At 38.7% G+C, this 23642-nt stretch overlaps 1 pseudogene; it reads right to left on the bottom strand.

The window, feature by feature from the left end:
• Positions 1-5188: 5188 nt before the first annotated feature.
• Positions 5189-23642, bottom strand: part of LOC133645940 (attractin-like) — a 62973-nt pseudogene continuing 44519 nt past the window's right edge.

Here is a 23642-nt window from a genome sequence, read left to right as displayed (position 1 = left end):
AATATGTTATAATGTTATTTCAGTGAATATTGACAGATTATATTTAAAACCATATCCATTAAACTTTAAATTAAAATTTTTGCCACATTTTTGTAAAGATAAATCAATAAACAAATATTTTGGGTGGGTATCTAGATATGTTTTAGATATGTTAATCGCATCTTTTAAAGTCAAAAATCTAATTTGGAGTTTTTTACATGTGTTTTCCCCTGGAAAAAAATCAGAATATCACCAAGCATATATTTCTCATTTCTAGACAAAATATCTAAACAAACTTAAATCAAGTCACAATCCCATTAATAGCAATTTTACAGTCAGACATAACAACTTGTTTTCAGGCAATCGATCCTCTGAGGGGAAAAATATTACTTTTGAGTATCACAAGTTTGTTGTAAGACACAAAACTTCTCAATACCATTAAGTATAGCTAATAATAACTTGTAATTGCTCATTTCAAGATCACTTTGATGTTAAAGCTTAAAGGTGCCATATGTAATAATGTGGCCAGAAATGGTACTGCAATCACAGTCAAAATTCTAGCCAATACGTTTTACATAGAAATTAAACTATTTTCAGGAACAAGTATGTAATGCCTGCGTACAATATCACAACAAATGTCAATCATATGGTTATTGTCATTACTGTCAGAGAGACTACAACCAACGCTTGCAATGGTTATACTGGTGAAAATAAGTGGAGCATGCTTAGCAGCCTAATGTACGACAGACAAAACTAAAGAGGAGACATTTTACCAAGGTATGCCTATAGGCTACTGTTTCAAAAGTTTCAGATTGTCATATAACTTGGTACATGTAGTCCACAATATATCAAACACCAATGAGGAATTATTTTATCATGTGATTTGGCTGTTTCCATACGTTTCACATTGCCATGATGCTAATGTTGGAACCCATTTTCTCAGCGTATCAGCATATTGAGAAGGAAATAGGTTTTATTTGTCTAAAATATAGTTTGCCCTGTCAGTTGGATGACACATCGACATACAGGGTAACGGCCATATATTTCCCTTGTTAGCCTACATGTCGATGTGTCATTGACCGGGCTAGCATGCTAAGTATTGGTTGCAGTAACAAACTAGCTTTGTTAGACAAGATCATAGACTGTATTGGACACAGTGACATGCGGTGAGGTTCATGGCTGGTGAGGCACTGACTTCATCACAGTCAGATTTACAAACATATGAACCCTAAAGTGTATCTCAGGGGTCACCAACCTTTTTGAAACCAAGGGCTACTTCTTGGGTACTGATTAATGCGAAGGGCTACCAGTTAGATACACACTTAAATAAATTGCCAGAAGTAGCCAATTTGCTCAATTTACCTTTAACTCTGTTATTATTAATAATTAATGATATTTATCTTTGTGGAAACACTGATCATCTTAATGATTTCTCACAATAAATATATATAGAAACAGATAAATATCAATATGCAACACTTTATTTTTATATTTTCTCTAAGTGCACATTTTTCAAATTGAACATTTTCAAATGATCACTTCTAAGACAGTCTTGTGAAATCACAATATCCCATTTTAACTAGCTAGCCACTAACATTTTTTAACAAATCATGAAGTACTTTGCACCATGTTTGTACAAATAATAACTCATGTAAAATACAAAAGTAAACCCTCAAATTTTTAAATCATGTCACACTTTGAACTGGACACCAAATCTGTTATCTGTTTCTTTGTCAGTTAGTGGGAAGCCTGCCATTGCATGCTGTTAACTAGTGTGTTGTACTCTGGTGTGTAACTTGACACTGCAACTCTGAGTGAGTCTTGCAGATGTGCATCAGTGAGGCGTGTTCTGTGTTTGTTCTTGATGAAGTTCATGTCAGAAAAGGCTGATTCACAAAGATAAGATTTTTCCTCATTGTTTGCGGAACCTTCTTAATCTTTTGGACATATTTTCACAGCAATCTGGCCTTAAGCTTAATTATGATAAATGTAAAATGTTAAGGATCGGAAATCTAAAGGGAACGTCCTTTCGAATGGAATGCAAAGTGCCTGTTTTGTGGACAGATGGACCAGTTAACATACTTGGTGTTGTTGTCCCAGAAAATCTGGAAGATCTAGGCTCAGTAAATTATGATAATCGACTAAGAAAGCTGGACAAAATTATGCAATTATGGAAAGGGAAATCCCTAACCTTGTATGGTAAAATGTCTATTGCCAACTTGTTAATTATTCCTCAATTTATTTATTTGTTTTTGTCATTACCAGCTCCATCACAAAACTTTTTTAAGATTTATGAGCGGAGGGTCTTCGATTTTGTCTGGAACGGCAAACCAGAAAAGATTAAAAGAAAGGTTTTGTACAAAGAGTATGAATATGGGGGCCTGAAACTTCTCAACCTTGAAGCTATGTGTCTGTCTTTAAAAGCATCAATTGTTCCAAAGATGTATTTAAACATTGAGTGGTACACAAATGTCCTGTTGGACAAAAAACATGTACTGTATCAAAAGAAATTGTATCCTTTTTTACAAGTGATCCCCTCCCAGAGAGTCTGCTGGGAAACATGGCGGGGTTCATAAAGGAAACAATCCACTCATAGTGGTGTTTTCAATTTTATGTGCCAGAAAAAAGAGACGATATTTTGCAGCAGTTAATATGGATGAACTCTAATATTGTAATAGATGGAAAGCCTTTCTTTTGGAAAAATATGTTTGAAAGAGGAATCATTTTTGTCAATGATATTATCAATGAGAATGGTAAAATTATGAAGTATGATGAATTTAGAGCTATGTATGGTGATGCTTGCTCAAGCTTTTCATTTGATCAACTAACTGGAGTAATTGGGAAAAGATGGAAACAAATAATTAATTATGGAACTACTTAATTATTAGTTTGTAAACCTCTAATAAGAAATTCTAGTTGGCAAAAAGGAACTAAAATAAATAGAAAAATATATAATTTTTATTTAATAAAGAAATCTTTGAAGGCTGCCTCATACAACACAAATGGAAAATGGGAGGACTTTTTTGACTGCCCGTTGCCATGGGATGCCATATTCAAACTAATCTATAAAACCACTATCGATGTGCAAAATCGTTATTTTCAAATTAAAATTATTTATAACTTCCTACCCACAGGGAAAATGTTAAAATTATGGAATATGACAGAGTCAGATGATTGCCGATTTTGTTGTCAGGAGCCTGAATCCACCCTGCATTTGTTTTGGTATTGTCATATTGTGTCTTTGTTTTGGGTGGAAGTTGAAAAAATGTGTTTAAGGATTGGTTTGTTTATTAAGCTTAATGTGGTTTCTGTTATTTTAGGAGAGTTCATTGACAATCATGATTTAGTCAATTTAATTATAGTACTCGGTAAAATGTTTATTTTTAAGGCCAAAAACAGATATTCACTTAGTATTACTTTCTTTAAAACATTTATTCAGTATTTTCTAACTTTAGAAAGTTACATGGTTGAAAACGATAATGATGCCAAAAAACATTATTAAAAAGATGAGAAGTCCTCAAAGGCTTATTTTGAAAGTATAATTATGTTTATAGATTATATGATATCTGTTGTTGTGTTCCCTAATTTGAGTGACCTGGACATAATCTGGACTGTACATAAATGCTTATTTTGAAAATGTAATTTTGTTTATAAATTATATGCAATCTGTTGTGTTCCCTAATTTTTTTCTGTGTACATGAATGAAGGTGTGTGTTGCTGAGTCCGGCTTGGACATTATCTGGACTGGGCCTGGTTTAAAAAAACCTTTAAACAAATCTAATTTCATTGACAACCTGGTCTGTTGAAGATAAGGCCTTTTTTTTTTAAATAAAATAAAATAAGATAAATAAATAAAAAACATTTTCTTGGATAAAAAATAAAGTAAAACAATATAAAAATAATTATATAAAAAATAGTAATTAATGAAAATGTTAGTGGACCAGCAGCCTATACAATCATGTGTGCTTCAGGGACTGTGTCCCTTGCAGATGTGTTGTCTATGTTGTGGGAACCAGAATATTGGTAGCAGAAAGAAATAACCCCTTTTGTGTGAGTGGGTGTGGATGAGTGTGCATGGGGGAGGTTGTTTGGGTTGATGCACTGATTGAAAGTGTATCTTGTGTTTTTTCTATGTAGATTTAATTTAAAAAAAAAAAAAAAATTTTTTTTTTTTTTTTTTTTTTTTTTTATTAAATTTTTTTTTTTTTTTTTTTAGAACAGGCCCGCGGGCGACTCATCTGGTCCTTACGGGCGACCTGGTGCCCGCGGGCACCGCGTTGGTGACCCCTGCCCTATACCAACAACGTGAATTTTTTTGTTTTTTTAAATACAAAAATACTAATCACTCAAGTACATAAGTATTTACAGCGCTTCACTTTTTGTTATGTTACAGCCTTAATCCAAAATGGAATACATTATTTTGTCCTCAAAATTCTACACACAATACCCTATACCAAAAATGTGAAAAGTTTTTTTTTTTTTAAATACAAAAACACTAATCACTCACAAGTACATAAGTATTCACAGCGCTTCACTTTTTATGTTACAGCCTTAATCCAAATGGAATACATTTTGTCCTCAAAATTCTACACACAATACCCTATACCAAAAATGTGGAAAGTTTAGTTTTTTTTAAAGCGCAAATATATTAAAAATTAAAACACTAATCACTCAGAAGTACATAAGTATTCACAGCCTTTGCTCAATACTTTGTTGATGCAGAAACTACAGCCTCTAATCATTTTAAATGGCACACCTATCTTTGGGCAGTTTCGCCCATTCCTCCTTGCAGCACCTCTCAAGGGCCATCAGGTTGGATGGGAAGCATTGGTTTTCATCAATGATGTCTCTGCGCGTTGCTGCATTAGTCTTTCCCTCTATCCTGGTTAGTCACCCAGTTCCTGTTGCTGAAAAACATCCCCACAGCATGATGCTGCCACCACTGTGCTTCTGGATGAAAACCAACGCTTCCCATCCAACCTGATGGCGCTTGAAAGGTGCTGCAAAGAGGAATGAGAGAAACTGCTCAAAGATAGGTGTGCCATTTTAAATGATTTGAGGCTGTAATTTCTGCATCAACAAAGTATTGAGCAAAGGCTGTAAACATTTAAGAATGATAATTAAAGAAAAATACATTGTCATTAGGGGGTATTGTGTGTAGAATTTTGAGGACAAAAATTAATTTATTCCATTTTGGAATGAGGCTGTGACATTAATTGTGGAAAAAGTGAGCCCTTTAATCTAACAGTAATTATTTTCACAATTTGAATGACAACCCTCACAAAAATGTGATTTTATAATAGAGTCTGGTTTAGGAAGAGTTGGCAGTCCGCGTGCTTACCTGGCAGTGAGATGCACTCCTGGTCACGTGTATCCCACTGGCAGTTCTGGTCCACGGCGCAGCTCTTGCAGCTGGTCTTCTTGTTGCACACGTACGACGGGCTGTCCCTGGGACAGGCGTCGTAGTCGGCGATAGGACCCTGCGTACAAAAAGCACAGCACCAAAAACGTCACTCCAAAGATGGCGGCGATGACGAGCGGGGGTCTCACCGAGGCCGAGGTGCAGTTGCTGCCCAGCGAGACGCACTGGATGGAGCACCACTGGCAGCCGTTGGTGTTGGCGGTGCAGCTGTAGCAGTCAGTGTACTGGTCGCAGCGCTCGTTATCAGCGTCTGGGAGGAACATGTTACTGTTTTTATTATTATATTCTACAATTTGACCTAAATTAAACCTATTTAAGTGTAAAAATGGCTGAAAAAACAAAACATTTCAATACTGGAGTAGTATTGGCCAAACCAATCAGAGCGAGTCACTAATTGGCCCCGCCTTATATATTCTTACTTTCTATTTTTATTTTTAATACTTTGTAGCACTTTGAGATTTTAACAAATGTAAAGTGCGTAACAAATGCAATTCATTATTTATTATTATTATTATCCGGCAGAGTTATATATTGTAACTAGATGAGGCAATTCCTGAAAGAATGGCGTGTGAATGCTCCAATGCTGAATTTGAACTGAAATGCTGACAGAATGTAGTATGAATGTAAGAATAGTTTGAATATTGGAATGGTTTAAATGTTGGAAAAGTTTGAATTTGTTATTTTGAATGTCCAGGATGAGTGGAATGTGTTGATGTTGGAATGGTTTGAATAGGTTGAAAAATGTGGGAATTGTGCAACTTGGAAAAATGTGCCATCCACCCATCCATTTTATACCGCTTGTCCCTCATTCATTTCAATAGGAACTTCCTGGAAATTTAGGAATTATGGGAAAAGCAGGATTTTTTTATGTCCTGAATGAGCTGAATTGGTTGGTGTTGGAATTGTTTAAATCGGTCAAGAAATGTTGAAGTAGTAACAGTCTTTTCATTGAAAAATGGTATTACAGAATTTCGGGAAAACCGGGAATTTTTCAAGTTCTTAAACCAACTTGTTTTTTGTTTTTTTTCCTGACTAAGAAGAATGTTTTGACAGTGGAACGGTTGAAGTGGGTTGAAAAATGTGAAAGGAGTCATCGCACTAAAAAAGGTTGGAAATAAGGTTAGAAAAAAACAGGAATTCCTGGAAATGTGTTGAACGTGGAAACGTGGTTGTTTGAATTTCGAGGATGAAGTGAATGTGTTGAAGGTGGAATGGTTTGAATCGGTTGAAAAATGTGGGAATTGTAGAATTGTGAAAAATGGATAATTCATTTTGAAAGGGGAAAATGTCCCTAAAAACATACAGTCGCGATCGAAAGTTGACATACACTTGTAAAGAACATAATAATGTCATGGCTGTCTTGAGTTTCCAATACTTTCTTTTTTGTGATAGAGTGTTTGGAGCACATACTTGTTTGTCACAAAAAACATTCATGAAGTTTGGTTCTTTAATGAATTTATTATGAGTCTACTGAAAATGTGACCAAATCTGCTAGGTCAAAAGTATACATACAGCAATGTTAATATTTGCTTACATGTCCCTTGGCAAGTTTCATTGCAATAAGGCACTTTTGGTAGCCATCCACAAGCTTCTGGTTGAAGTTTTGACCACTCCTCTTTACAAAATTGGTGCAGCTCAGCTAAATTTGTTGGTTTTCTGACATGGACTTGTTTCTTCAGCATTGTCCACACATTTAAGTCAGGACTTTGGGAAGGCCATTCTAAAACCTTAATTCTAGCCTGATTTAACCATTCCTTTATCACTTTTGACATGTGTTTAGGGTCATTGTCCTGTTAGAACACCCAACTGTGTCCAAGACCCAACCTCCGGGCTGATGATTTTAGGTTGTCCTGAAGAATTTGGAGGTAATCCTCCTTTATCATTGTCCCATTTACTCTCTGTAAAGCACCAGTTCCATTGGCAGGGAAACAGGGCCAGCGCATAATACTACCACCACCATGCTTGACGGTAGGTGTGGTGTTTCTGGGATTAAAGGTGGAGAGGCCTGCTAGCTAAACAACCATGGAACCTTCCGAGTGAAACGTGATTTATTGTCTCACCAAAATGTTCCATAGGAAAAACTCACCACAAAAGTCAATCAAAACTCAAAATTAATATTAATATTATTTAATATTAATATTGATACTGTTGTTGATATTATTCATGTTTGTTTGGTCGCCTGGCTGGATGAATTTCAGTCACCAGTTTAGCCATCATGGCTGCTCTTTAGCGATGTGCTATACCACAGGTTTTCTTGCCGATCCGATACCAAGTAAAATTCATGCTGGTGTCGGTGATACCGATCAGATGCTTTATGCAAATATACCTTATGTGTCTGCAAAAAGGTTAAAGGTTTTGCTTTTGTATTTTCAAATAACTTATCGATCTAAAAAAAACAACAGTAAAAATGTACAGAATTTTTTCAACTGATAATTATATAACACAGTTTTGTCTTTAAATAAATAAATATATATATACATATACAGTATATACTGTATATATATATATACAAACACACACACACACACACAGTTGCGATCAAAAGTTTACATACACTTGTAAAGAACATAATGTCACGGCTGTCTTGAGTTTCCAATCATTTCTACAACTCTTATTTTTTTGTGATAGAGTGATTGGAGCACATACTTTTTGGTCACAAAAAACATTCATGAAGTTTAAAACCCATGTTCTAGTTGATCTTGTCCTGTGGACAAGATCAACTAGAACATGGGTTTTAAACTCTGGCCCGCGGGCCAAAATTGTGCCCCTCCCGAAAATCGTCACATCCGCTTTTCATCCAGTCCAACGAGTGCTGGCCCAGTCACATAAAATGTGCGGCTTCTGCACGCACACACAAGTGAATGCAACGCATACTTGATCAACAGCGATACAGGTTACACTGAGGGTGACGTATAAACAACTTTAACACTGTTAGAAATACACGCCACACTGTGAATCCACACCAAATAAGAATGACAAACACATTTCTGGAGAACATCCGCACTGTAACACAACATAAACACAACAGAACAAATATCCAGAACCCTTTGCAGCACTAACTCTTCCGGGACGCTACAAGTTGTGTGTGTGTGTGTGGGGGGTGGGGGGGTTGGTGGTATCGGGGGGTGTATTTTGCAGCGTCCCGGAAGAGTTAGTGCTGCAAAGGGTTTTGGGTATTTGTTCTGTTGTGTTATGATGCGGATGTTCTCCCGAAATGTGTTTGTCATTCTTGTTTGGTGTGGATTCACAGTGTGGCGTATATTTCTAACAGTGTTAAACTTGTTTATGCGGCCACCCTCAGTGTAACCTGTATCGCTGTTGATTAAGTATGTGTTGCATTCACGTGTGCGCGTACAGAAACCGCACATATCTTGTGACTGGGCCGGCACGTTGTTAGAATGGATGAAAAGCGGCTGTGACGACAGCTCGTAACGGACGTTAAAGGCAGTGCCTTTAAGGCACGCCCCCAAGAATGTGGTCCGGGTGGACTACGAGGTATAATGACTGATGAACACCTTCGTTCGATAATGAAGGTTGCCTCAGCTCAAAGCCTGAGCCCCGACATTAATGAACTAGCATCCAAGAAAAGATGGCAGGTATCTGGCTTGGGCACATCAGATTAGATCAGTGTGTTGCAAACTGAGCAGTTTAAAGTCCTGAATGGTAGGTTTATTCATTGTTATTTTATTTTCAAATGTATTAGCCTGTGGAAAAAGTTAATGTTGATATTTACCTCAGAAGGCTGCAAATAGAAAAGAGGCATTCAATTTTTATTTAAATTGCATTTGATATGCCATTGATATTTTTTTATTATTATTATTATTATTTGAAACTCGATTTTGCATGTCACTATAAAGTTATATAAGCCTTGCTTGTTCAATATTCAATGCAAAACTTGTTTGGGTCCCTATTAAAAGGTTAATTTTTTCAACCTTGGCCCGCGGCTTTGTTCAGTTTTAAATTTTGGCCCACTCTGTATTTGAGTTTGACACTCCTAAACTAGAAGATAGACTCTGCAAAGAAAAAGAAAAAAAGAAAAAAAAAGAAGCTTTCGACTAGTTGTACACGGTCTCCATCACTTGTGTTTTATTTTCCTGTATTCAAACACAGTGTTACTGTTCAAAGCAGGTGTAATGTGGCCAAACATATTAACTACTCTGTAAATTCCGCACTATAAGCCACTACTTATTTCTTATACTTCGAACCCCATGACTTATAAAACGAAGCGGCTAATATATGGATTTCTTTCGCTAATGCCCATAATGTTTTGTGTTCAATAGTTTGCATTAAACCCAAGCAGAGGATTAAAATGGTGCGTTTTTGTTTGTGCTATGGCGGCCTCTTTTGGACCAGTTCGCTCACTGCAGGTATTACAGGTTGAAAATGTGCTTCCTTTTTAAATGCCTTACACCGGAATTATAGCCATCCATAGCGTTCTGCTAGAAAAGATTCTTTATTTATCACTCCGAGCAATGTTTGTAAGTTTCACAGTATAACTAAAACAATTCTTATTTACGGTACTAAACCGTGATGTCTGTAGGAGTGTTTTCATGCACGTGCTATTGTAATGTCATGAAGCCAGTGTCGTTAGCATTAGCTAATATGCTAACACGTTTAGGAGTTAATTTACAATGGCATTCTTTTTACACTGTTTCAGTTTCACAAATTCCTCAGTAAATTCACCAAAACGTCACCGTGGAGTTATTGAGTCTGTTTAGTTAATCGGGAAGCTGACTTCCGCAGCTAGTGGGTCCATGACCATGACTTCTGTTTTGTTTGAACAGCCGTTTTACTACTGCATTACAGACACAGTTAAGATTTGTAAATGGACATTTACAAAACATTTCTGTGTAAATAATTCATTTCACAACGTATATATCTGCGGTTTATAATCCGGTGCGGCTAATATATGGAAACATATTTTTTTCTTCAGAAATGTAGTGGGTGTGGCTTCTATCCCGATCCGCTTTATAGTCAGGAAAATACGGTGCTTGTTAAATAAAAGTGCTGCCTTGTTTTTAATGAATACTTGGGCCTACTACACTACTGTTTTTTTTAATATTGGTTGATAGGGTGGTACTTGGAGAGCCAAGTGGTTTTCTGAGGTCGGACTGGGTGAAAAAAGTTTGAGAACCACTGCTCCAAAACATTAATTTACAGGTCGATTTACACATGTACAAAAGGTCAATAATCTCAGTTAATATAAGGAAAAATGTTTTTTTAATGTATTGTTTGTGTTTGACAACTTACTGATGTTGTACTCCTGCACCAGGCTCATGTACCCGTAGAGAGGACAGTGTCCAAACAGCACAAGCATCACGGGGGCCTCCCCGTCTTGCTGGGGCGGCACCACGTGAGCTGAGTGTCCCACCACGGCGTACTGCTCCTTGCTGCGGGGGCTCAAAAGAACCCACGTTTGGTTCTGGACGTGAAAAACCCACAGCTGGCTGGACACGTTTCCAGTGGAATCGATTTTGCCTCCGTACATGTAGATCTTACCCTGTGGAAAATGCGGGTTGGCTCGTGTTAAAAAAGCAAAAGAAATCACGCAATACATAAAAAATTGCTCTTTAAAAAAAAACATTCAAAAAAAATAAGAAAAAAGGACAATACCAATAGATGAAAAGGTAAATGTGATATAATCAATTTTGCAAATGTCTTGTTAGACACAATTAGACATTCTTTCACAGGTGGAGTTTTTATTTTGGGGCACATTATTAAAGGCCTACTGAAACCCACTACCACCGACCACACAGTGTGATAGGTTATACATCAATGATGAAATCTTAACATTGCAACACATGCCAATACGGCCGGGTTAACTTATAAAGTGCAATTTTAAATTTCCCGCTAAACTTCAGGTTGAAAACGTCTATATATGATGACGTATGCGCGTGACTTCACGGAGAGAACGGAAGTATTGGTACCCCATTGAATCCAATACAAAAAAGCTCTGTTTTCATCTCAAAATTCCACAGTATTCTGGACATCTGTGTTGGTGAATCTTTTGCAATTTGTTTAATGAACAATGAAGACTGCAAAGAAGAAAGTTGTAGGTGGGATTGGTGTATTAGCGGCTGGCTGTAGCAACACAACCAGGAGGACTTTGACTTGGATAGCAGACACGCTAGCCGACGCTAGCCGCCGACCGCACGGATGATCGGGTGAAGTCGTTCGTCCTTCCGTCGATCGCTGGAACGCAGGTGAGCATGGGTGTTGATGAGCAGATGAGGGCTGGAGTAGGTGGAGCGCTAATGTTTTTATCATAGCTCTGTGAGGTCCCGTTGCTAAGTTAGCTTCAATGGCGTCGTTAGCAACAGCATTGTTAAGCTTCGCCAAGCTGGGAATTATTAACCGTGTAGTTACATGTCCATGGTTTAATAGTATTGTTGATCTTCCGTCTATCCTTCCAGTCAGGGATTTATTTATTTTGTTTCTATCTGCATTTGAGCCCGATGCTATCACGTTAGCTCAGTAGCTAAAGAGCTTCGCCGATGTATTGTCGTGGAGATAAAAGTCACTGTGAATGTCCATTTCGCGTTCTCGACTCTCATTTTCAAGAGGATATAGTATCCGAGGTGGTTTAAAATACAAATCCGTGATCCACAATAGAAAAAGGAGAAAGTGTGGAATCCAATGAACCCTTGTACCTAAGTTACGGTCAGAGCGAAAAAAGATACATAATGCACTGCACTCTAGTCCTTCACTCTCACGTTCTTCATCCACAAATCTTTCATCCTCGCTCAAATTAATGGGGTAATCGTCGCTTTCTCGGTCCGAATCTCTCTCGCTGCATTGTAAACAATGGGAAAATGTGAGGAGTCCTTCCTCCGGTGACGTCACGCTACTTCCGGTATAGGCAAGGCTTTTTTTATCTGCGACCAAAAGTTGCGACCTTTATCGTCGTTGTTCTCTACTAAATCCTTTTAGCAAAAATATGGCAATATCGCAAAATGATCAAGTATGACACATAGAATGGATCTGCTATCCCCGTTTGAATAAAAAAAATTCATTTCAGTAGGCCTTTAAATATCTGTGTCTTAATGTTGTCACTGACAATGAAAGTGATTATTTTTTTAAACTAGGGCCCACGGTCAAAGTAGAAGTATGCGCACCATTTACTTATTAGACCCAATGCAAACAACCTTCTCTCGTCACGGTGCGAAAAACACAAAAAAAACAAAAAAAAACACAAACTATCAACAGACATGGTCACACGTAACACAGCCTCCTCAATGAACTTTGTGGACATTATAAAAACCTCCCATGCACCATAAAAAAAACTACATTACACCCATTCAATTACTAAGCATGATGTGAAAAATGCCACACTTATCCATGTTTGCCGCATTTTAGCTGCTTGATATTTTTGATTGATTACAAAACTTAAAGGATGTCGTCACATACTCTTAATATCCAATTTAATTGATTATATACCCATTATTTATTCATTTATATATAATATGTACACAGATATACATGTATGTAAAGGCTATATGCATATGTGCATATATCAATCATCAATCAATCAATGTTTATTTATATATAAATATATATATATATATATATATATATATATATATATATATATATATATATATATATATATATATATATATAAATATGTATATGCATATGTGCATGTATATATATATATGTATATATATATGCACTTATACACACACATACACACACACGTATACACAACGTACATATATATATATATATATATATATATATATATATATATATATATATATATATATATACACACACAGTATATTTACACATATACATATCTACACATGTACATATATACACACATACATACATACACACATGTACATTTATACATGTACATATACATTTATACATGTACATATACATATATACATGTACATATACATATATACATATGCATATATACACACAACACACATAAAAACACATACATACATAGACACATATATTCAACACACATATATACATATACACATTCATACTGTATATAGACACATATATGCATATACATATACACACATACATATATACATTACACACACATACATACTTACATACATATTAGGGCTGGGCGATATATCGAGTTAGTAAGATATATATTGATATATTTTTAAACAAAGATATGAATCAAGAAAATATCGTAATATCGATATCATTTTTTTCACGTTAAAATGACCACACGCCGCCTATTTGTTGTGCTCCTTGTTCTCCCCCGCAACACTCCATGGGCTATTAAACTCCTCCCCTTCTTCCTACCAAGATGTGCTTGTCATCTCTCCCTCACTGCACTGACCCACAACAACAACACACAAGTAAATATGGAGTCTGACTGTGCCACCAGCAGTGTGCCAGTGACTAACTAGTAAGTAAAACCCCAACTGCTGCATACCTGCCAACAACTACGGTTTTCCTGTAATGAGTACGGTTTTTGATAATCCATTCCCGTTTACGACTGCAGTGGTAAAAAATACTGTTTTCAAATTAAAAATAATTACGGTAACTTAAAAATTTAAAATATGTAGCTTAACTACATTTCACCTTGTGTGTATTGTTGCGTTTGACCAGATGTTCCTCCAAGTGGGATGTAAAACGCTGGTCAGTCCCAAGTTCCTTAGATGACATATAAACTGACTCAAAGGTACCACCAAGCACAGAATAGGTATTTTGTTATTTATTGTCAAATATTTGAGAATAGAGACCAGCCTCGAACAACACATACGAATGCGCAGCCCAAGTTGATCTGGCATTCCAAAGGAAAAAGCAACTCTTTTCACACAAAGAAAGCCCCCATCTCTTCCCCCCCCCCCCCCCCCCCTCCTCTCAACACTGATAAGAAGAGAGACTTGGGGGTTGTGTTCACATTCCTGATGGTTTACGACCCTGTCTAAACAGGCAATCTGAAGACAAAGAGAAACTGGTATACAGAGTATACATGGAAAAATATGAGCTAATTCAAACATGATTATGAATAAAGAAATAACTCTTAAACATATGCATTATCCACAATCCCCCTTCAGATCTTATCCAAAAGATCTCTTCTACGAGAGCAACACCTCTAAAGCACGCCCTACATTAAAGTAGGTGCTGTTTTGGTTTTCGAGCAAGCTATCGATAAACAATCAAACCATAGTTACATGGGAGAGAGAAGGAGGGAGTCAACGTCAATGTCGTCATTGTCAGGGAAGGAAACTAACAGTCCCTGAAAGTCACCACAATGCTTGACCCCCTTCAGTGACATAGCAAGCCCAGAACCAGGGTGGGGTTGACCTTTGACAGCTCTAACAATGATGCGGGTGCATAGAGACCTAGCACAAGGGGCAATAAAGCATCCGCATGAGGTTATGACGGCCAAGAAAACTCCAATGGAGACCAGGGCCGACTTAATTAGGTCAGACCACCTGCCAAAGGTGTTATGAAGCCAATCTTTAAAGGGGTCAGAGACACCGGAAACTTCAGTAAGTTCTTAGGCTCTGAGGCCTTCTAAGGCGCTCTGGACCGAGCCATCGGGGGCAGTGTTGTTAGGAATGAAGGTACAGCATTGGTCACCAAACATTGCACACATACCTTCTTTCTTGGCTAGGATGCGGTCAAGGGCTATGCGGACCTGAACGGCCCTGAGGGAGGTCGGGGCAAGTTGTTCAGCAAGTCCCTCAACGGCGTCACGAGTCAGGTTGGTTAGTCTCAACGGCGGCGGGGAGTTAGAGAGGCCGCTGAAACAGGAGTTCCAAGAGGTGTTAATTTGGTGAGTGGGGTCACCAGTCTAACCATATTCTAATGTACAATCTGTGCTTCCCACAACACCAGAATAAGTCAGCTCTTGCCCAAGGGCCTATCCTTGAGCCATCTATCAGTGTGGTGCACCAGGAAGGGTTAATGTCACCCAATTTGTTGGGGGACGAAGAGGGTCCTTTGAATTGAAAACACGTGTATATCAGCTTTTGGACCACAAATGGAAGAAGTCGGGTGGAATTGTCAACAGGAGGGTACACACTAGCCAACAAATCGCACCCTGGTGGCGTGGGTTCAGAGAACAAGGAAATAAGACAGTTTGAGCCATTTATGTCAGTCAACTTAAAAGGGGCGGGGTAAGTGTGGGGAAAAGGATGTCCAGCGGAACAAGCAACACAGTCACCCAGGTTTTGGCATCCACCTGAGCCACAGGTTTACCTGTACCCGCTCCTAAGGTCAAAGTTACCAGGCCTTCGGTGGTGATGTCATTAGCACGCACAGATGTGAGAGCCTTTGAAACACCATCAAGGTGGGGTGGTACTTTAGGTGCTACAGAGGGTGTAGAGGTAGTTAACGCCCTCTCAAGGACATTAATTTTAATAATTCCTTTAGAGTCTATCAGTCAGGTCAACCCCCAAAACAACATAAAAGGGACGATGGGCACCACTTACCATAGTATGTTGTCTGCATCCGACACCAATGGTTCAGGGTTGAGTCGTAACAAATATAGAGATTATTACCACGGTAATAGCTATTGTGTCCCCCGTAATTAATCACACTGCACAGGTCAAAAAATAAGTCTTGCTATCCCCTTTGACCCAGTCTATTTAAAGTCCGCTGTATGTTCTTAGACACTTGTCAGTCACTGTCGTCAGGAAGGATGAACTGAGACACAAAAACAGTAGAACACGCCCAAGCACCAGTCCGTCAGGGAACACTACCGGGTGTAACATCCTTCCTTTTGTCTATCAATATCAGAGTAATTTAGGTAACAAAACGGGGATAAACATCAAACTTTTCACTTAATGTAACGACACATGTAGTTATGCTGAAAACAAGCAAGAGAAATTGGATAACTTCGAGTATAAAGGCTGGTCTCAAATAAGGATGTACAATATAGAAGTTAAAAAGAGTAATATAGGTAGAAAATCTCTCTCTCAGCGTCGTCTTCTGGGCTGTAGGATTATGTATGTGTAATTAAAGCCTCGCTCTTCTATGACCTAGAGGGGGAGAGGTTACTAGCACAATCACCCCTTATGTGTGTTACTTCGTTAACACACACACTAAAAATGAGTCGTTTTCTGCTCCCGTTCTTCTTCAGATGCCTCAGGCTCAAAAGGCGCTGCTGGGGGGTCGAGTAGGGCAGATGTAGTGGCGATGTCAGCAATGATATCCGCTGGTAATCTGTCAGGTTCTTCAGCAGGAGTGTAGAGGGAGAGGTGGTACCAGGTGTCCCCTTTTCCAGCTAGTCGAAGGGCGTGAGACGTCCGTTCCACGACCTTGAAGGGACCAGTCCACCTGGGCTCCGTCCACTTGCGTTTGATGACCTAGATCTTGACCCTCTCAGTGGGCGGAAGGGAATCTGGAGTGGCGGGCTGTCATCCTCGTATCTGTACAGAAGAACTGGCACACAAATTCTGCATTTTTTGTGTAAAATACCATTTTGGTTTTACGCTGAGTCCTCCTTCAATGGGGGGCTGCTGGTCCTGTGAATGGCTGACCTGTATGCAGCTCATAGGGTGAAAAACTCAAAGGGCGGTAAAACAGTTTTATTCACGGACCTTCGAATGATCATTAACGCTAATTGCAACATGTCAATCCAATTAAATTTGGTCTGTGCACAGATTTTAGCCAATTAGTTTTTAATGTTCTGGTCCATCCTTTCAACCTTACCTTGGGACTCAGGATGGTACCCCAAACCTGTGTTTTAGTCCGACAGCCTTTTCGACCAAGGCTAAGTGAGTATTTTTTTTTTTTTTAAATGGTTGCCGTTGTCTGACCTAATCTTTTTGGGGAAACCATGTCGGGGTACTAGGTCATTCACAAGTCATTTAATTACTGATATTGCATCCTCTTTTGAGGTTGTTGTTGCTTCCGGCCAACCACTGTGATTGTCAACACAAGTCAGTACGTACCTTTTCCCTTGTACCGTATTGATCATATCAGTGAAATCAAAGACTATACATGGTTCACCCTCACCTCCTCCCTATTCTAAATTTGATCTACTTAACTACTATCGATGTGTAAAATCGTTATTTTCAAATTAAAATGTAGTTATAACTTCTTACCCACGGGAAAAATGTTAAAACTATGGAATGTGTCAGAGTCGGATTATTGTCGATTTTGTTCCAAGGAATCTGTATCCACCCTCACTCACCCCCTTCTGTTTCTGAAAAAGGACTGTGTTAGTCATACTATCACTTTCAGAAACATCTAAGAAAAAGGTCAGCTAATAGTCAAGTAGCGGAGGACAAGTCATGTTTGAGGTCAATGATAGTCTCTTTAGCCTCTGTGGTCCACTGGGGGGTGTTATTAGGGTATGGGACCCCTTAGCAATATCACAAATAACTCAAACTCCACTAAATATGCTTATATTTTATATTGTCACAAATACTAGAAAAATACTACCCGTATGGCGGATGCTTTATCAATAGTATTTTGAAATTTTACCACACCTGGTGGCCCCAATAATTGATTAAGTCAAGCTCATGTTGTAGAAAGTCGAATGATGCGGACACGTTTGTTACTGAATACTTTCTATCAGACTTCTGCCATGGCAACTTTGTGTATGTAATGAGCAACTATAATTATTTGATATGCTTAAATGTGTAATGTGTCGTTTTAGCTCAGCTGTTGTGTAGCTGCTAGCTCCTCGTAGCCTACAGGTGTCTAAAGTGCAGCCCATAGTTATGTGTTTAACACAACTATGTGCTAAACCTAAACAATTGAATATGTGGTATTTGGGTGTCGGTGTAATGTTTGGCAGCTACGCCGTGTCTTATCATTGCACCTAAGTTCTTTGGTTTTGTAGGCGAGACAGAGAGCAAGTGAACAATGTGGGACACAATTGTGTCCATCTTATACCATGCTAGTTGTTTCAAAGATAGGTCAACATGAGCAACCACACCTTGAGTTCCAACGTATATAAATATACAAAGGAGTCAAAGGTCTCCTGGTATGAGTGTCTAACTGGTGATCATAACATATGGCGAGTCGGGTGGCAGAACACACGGAAGCATCTCAGCCAGTCAGGGTTTTCACTGTTAGAGCAGTTGGATGTCAGCCATTCCTGTTGTTTCAGGCTGTGGTAGGAGCCTTGGTAGTGGTGTCGCAGCTTGGTGGTTGAGCCGTCAGGTAACACCAGGAATGTTCCTTCTGTGCGATTTGAATGTCAGGGTACAGTCTGTAAAGGAGGTCCAGCAATCTGAACCGGAAGTGGTTTGGTGACAGGTAACCTTGTGACCCCAGCGAAGCCTTCGACCTTTAAAGAGGAAGCACACAGTTTCTTTGGTACCTCTGCATTCAGAATCGAATGGGTGGCGCCAGTGTCAATCACGAACTGATAACATTGTCCGTTGACACTCATGTCCAGCAGGGGGCCAGTCTGTATCTCCTGCTGGGGCTCCTGCGGAGGGCGTCCTTTGCCACGCTTTTGTGTTCGTTTGTTGGCACTACGGAACCTTTCCTGTTCGGAAATGTTCGGACAGTCACGACTCCAGTGACCAGGCTGGTCACAGCCGAAACAGTTTCCACCCCGGACTGGCTTTGAAGCACCGTGTTGTCCACCACCCGAGTCCAACCGTCTGGTCGCACGTCTGTTGAGGATTCTTTCCTCCACCTGTTGGAACTCAGAAGCAAGGTCACCCAGTGCTGAATATACCCTAGCTGATTTTTTACTAATTAGTTCTTTTGACCTTTTATCTTCAGCGATCTGTAAATTAAGGAGTTGCTTCCTTGCTGCTCTGTCATTAGCCTTATCATCCTCATCTTGAGGAAAGAGACTGCGCATAGCAGTAGCTATGTTTGTAACGTATGGTGTTATCGGTGAGGTCGAAGATTCAGCCTTTAATCCTGCTTGTTGTTCTGTATTTTTGCCATCTTGTGTGGAAACACAACGATACAAAATGCTTCTAATGTCTGCTACGGAGAGAGTGTATCCTGCTGTTAGCTTGTCTAATGTGTTGAGCCAAAGACTCCCACCTTCAGACACAGGTGGAAGTTTGTCAACAATGGCTTGCATGTCTGCCACAGCAAAAGGCTTATATTGAAATCTGCCGCTTTTATCAGGAAAAAGTGGATATGCGTGTCCCTCCAGCTTTTTTGAGCGTATGTTGTATGCATGTGGTTCATGTGGGTGTTGGTCAATGTAGCCTTCCATTGAGCCATTAACAGTTACAGGAGACCACAAAGTCTGGCTCTGTTGTGTGTTGCTCAAGAATGTCTGATGTGCACGTGAGAGGCTGTCATCTACTGGGGGAGGGCATTTGTTTATGGCAACAAAATGGTCTGGCGTGTAAAGTGAGGAGTTTTGCGTTGACTCATGCATTATCTGCTGTCTAGTAAGATTAGGCATATTCGGGAGGTTTTCCGCTGGGTGGCTGTTATTTTGGGGCTTAGGCACCAGAGGTGAATAACACTCAGGAGACAGCGTTAGTTTTGGAGGAGGGTTCAATCTTAGAGAGGCTGTGTGAGCAGGGCCATCACTCGTCACAGGAGTAGGGGGCGGTGGCCTAGTCAAAGTCTGGGCGGGTCGTTTGAATTGTCTTACGCATGCGCGGCAGACAAAAAACCAATCAGTCAATTCTGTCATTAATCATTGGTTCTTTTGTTGCATTTCGTTTTTCCACGTAATCCCCGTTTACTTTTATCATACGCCAAACTCTTAAATTCTCTCCCTGAGTGTTCCATTTTCACCAGCGCACACACACACACACACACATGAGCATGCGCATCCAGCACACACACACACACACATGCACATGTAAGCACTCACGCACACACAAGCAAGTGCCTACGGCCCTACGCACACACACACACATGCACATGTAAGCACTCTCTCTCTGCGTTTCACTTTACCATAAAACTTCCAGTTACTTTTTTATTTTATTTTTTATTTTACCAGACGTTTGAGTTCACAACTTTTCGAGTATTGTAAACTCCCTCTTAACCCTTTCAAGGAACGTTCTCTTTTCGACAACCATCCATTCAATTGATCATTACAAAGTAATGACTAATCACATTTTCCCCAGCCGCCATCACATTCTTGTCTGTCACACTCCTTGGCCATTGTGTCCATTTTTTTTTTTCAGGGGCCTCAAACCCCTGAACCATACGGCGGCCTTTAACCCCGTACTTTTATCATACAATACGCAGCTAGAGCCTCTAACTCTAACCCGTGCAATTTATCGTACAATACGCAGCTAGAGCCTCTAACTCTAACCCGTGCAATTTATCGTACAATACGCAGCTAGAGCCTCTAACTCTAACCCGTGCAATGTATCGTACAATACGCAGCTAGAGCCTCTAACTCTAACCCGTGCAATTTATCGTACAATACGCAGCTAGAGCCTCTAACTCTAACCCGTTACTATTTGCTTACTCGTCAGTGAAGCAGCCCGTCACGGTAATCTTGACACAAGGACGTGAGTGGTATTCACAACTTTTATGCAATGGTGGCTACGGCAAAATGCAACCAATCTATCAAAATGCAATCAATCAATCAAAATCACCACTCTGTGTCTGGGGTACAATTCTGTGTTTGACTTACAGACCTCAGGACAGACTCCTAATGCAGATTATATCTAAAAAGAAAGGTTCTGCTTACCTTGAATTATGTTTTGGCCATGTGAGTCTGTCCAGAAGATTGCAAGAGAAGGTCCAATTGTCAGCGTGTCATCCCGGACGAGCCCCCAAATTGTTGCGTTTGACCAGATGTTCCTCCAAGTGGGATGTAAAACGCTGGTCAGTCCCAAGTTCCTTAGATGACATATAAACTGACTCAAAGGTACCACCAAGCACAGAATAGGTATTTTGTAATTTATTGTCAAATATTTGAGAATAGAGACCAGCCTCGAACAACACATACGAATGCGCAGCCCAAGTTGATCTGGCATTCCAAAGGAAAAAGCAACTCTTTTCACACAAAGAAAGCCCCCATCTCCCCCCCCCCCCCCACCCCCCTCCTCTCAACACTGATAAGAAGAGAGACTTGGGGGTTGTGTTCACATTCCTGATGGTTTACGACCCTGTCTAAACAGGCAATCTGAAGACAAAGAGAAACTGGTATACAGAGTATACATGGAAAAATATGAGCTGATTCAAACATGATTATGAATAAAGAAATAACTCTTAAACATATGCATTATCCACAGTATACACACACACACACACACACACACTTACACACACACATTTTATATATATATATATATATATATATATATATATATATATATATATATATATATATATATATATATATATATATATATATATATATATATATATATATATATACAGTACGGTATATATATAATATATATATATGTATATATACAGTATATATACATATATATATTATATATATGCATATATATATATATATATATATATATATATATATATATATACACACACACATACATATATATATATATATATATATATACATACATATTCATACATACATATATGTATATATATATATACATACATATATATATGTATATGTATATATATATATATATATATATATATATATATATATATATATATATATATATATATATATATATATATATATATATACATTAGAGATGCGCGGATAGGCAATTATTTAATCTGCAACCGCATCACAAAAGTCGTCATCCACCCGCCATCCACCCGAACCAACATTTTATCAAACCCACACCCGCCCGCCATCCGCCCGTTGTTATATATCTAATATAGACGATGCAAGGCATTAGTGAGGTTAAAAAGCTTTTGCCTGCTAAAGACAGGAGACTGATCCAATGCAGCAGAGACATTCAATGCGTGCCACGCATTAATATCTCTTGGCCAAGCATTAGTGGCTAAGAGATATTAATGCGTGATAATATTATTTATCATTATTATAATATTATTGTCATTTCCATTAAGAAAGTGTTGACTATTGTTGCCAATGCCCTCAGATCAGGAGTGCGTTCCTCACACTTTGTGTGTGCAGTTGCAGCAAGCAGAACGATGCTTTTAAAAAGTTAAAAAAAATGTTTTAGAAAGACTAGGCCTATATTTTCGCTAGATAAAAAAAATGTTCTGAATTTATTTCCATGAATATTAACTTGTTAACGTTATAATGCTCAAATAGGGACGAGGGCGGGTGCACAGTGAAACAGTGAACAATTTTGTGACGTAGATGAACCTTTATTGATTGATCTGCAGCCATGACAAAATATCAGACAATCTCCATTGTCAACGACAGGCAGGAAAATAAAGATAAACACATAGCCTATGTTGTAGGCATAGGCATAGGCTAATACGTTTTTAAGTTGAAATAAAAAAATAAATAAAAAATGTGCCTCATAAGCCTTAGGCTGTCAATCACGCGCACAAACTTAAATTATACAATAACATATGTATGTCATCCCTATTTAAACAAAAATAAATTAAATAAATAATAATAATAAATTACCTGCAACTTATTGGCCAAGGCAAATAGCTGAAGGGGGGAAATCAAACCCATCAGACTGCACTTTATCATCAAACTTGAATTATAATGAAAATAGACGGTCGCGACAAACAAAGCAGGCTAAATAGCCTTACATTGTAGCCAATCGGAGATGCGCTTCACTTGAAAGCGAGGCCAAATAATTAACACACAGTAGTATATCTCGAATAGAAAAAAACCACAATAAACAACGCAATTGCCTTAATTCCTTTGCATTGTAGTGCGCCCAAACAACACGTAACCATCAAAATTATTCAGCTGACCGAACTCAATATAGGTTAGATTGGCTTATTTGGTATAGCCTAGGTAATGTAGACTAATTCGTTTAACATACCAACCGTATGTCTACTTACTTTTTTTTTTGTTAGCACTATGCAGGAATAAAATGGCATCTACAGTGCCAGGATTCAGGCGAGAGCGCCTGGCCTCTAAAATGCGCCCTGCTGCGCTGAAGGAGCGCTCACTTGCGGCACTTGTTGCTGGGACGCATAGGATTCTCTTGGCAAGGTGTTGTAGTCGTGGGAATGATTGTCCTTGTTTCCCCCAAAAGCAAAGCAGATTTTCCTCTGCTGATCCGTCGAGATGGAAGTTTGTAGAGGAATAATCCTCTACTTCATCAACAAGCACAGGTGTATCCTCCTCCCATTCTGTGAAGTCAATCCTTTTCTTTTTCGGTGATGCACCATCAGCTCGTTTTTTGTATGTGGGTAACAACATTTAACTATGTATGTATATTTCCGAATTGGTTCAACCGCCACCCGCCCGAATCTATTTAAAATCTATTTT

This window comes from Entelurus aequoreus, linkage group LG03 (assembly GCF_033978785.1).
Source record: "Entelurus aequoreus isolate RoL-2023_Sb linkage group LG03, RoL_Eaeq_v1.1, whole genome shotgun sequence".
NCBI lineage: Eukaryota > Metazoa > Chordata > Actinopteri > Syngnathiformes > Syngnathidae > Entelurus > Entelurus aequoreus.
The sequence above is the reverse complement of the archived record's forward strand: the minus strand, read 5'-3'. Positions and strand labels throughout refer to the sequence as shown.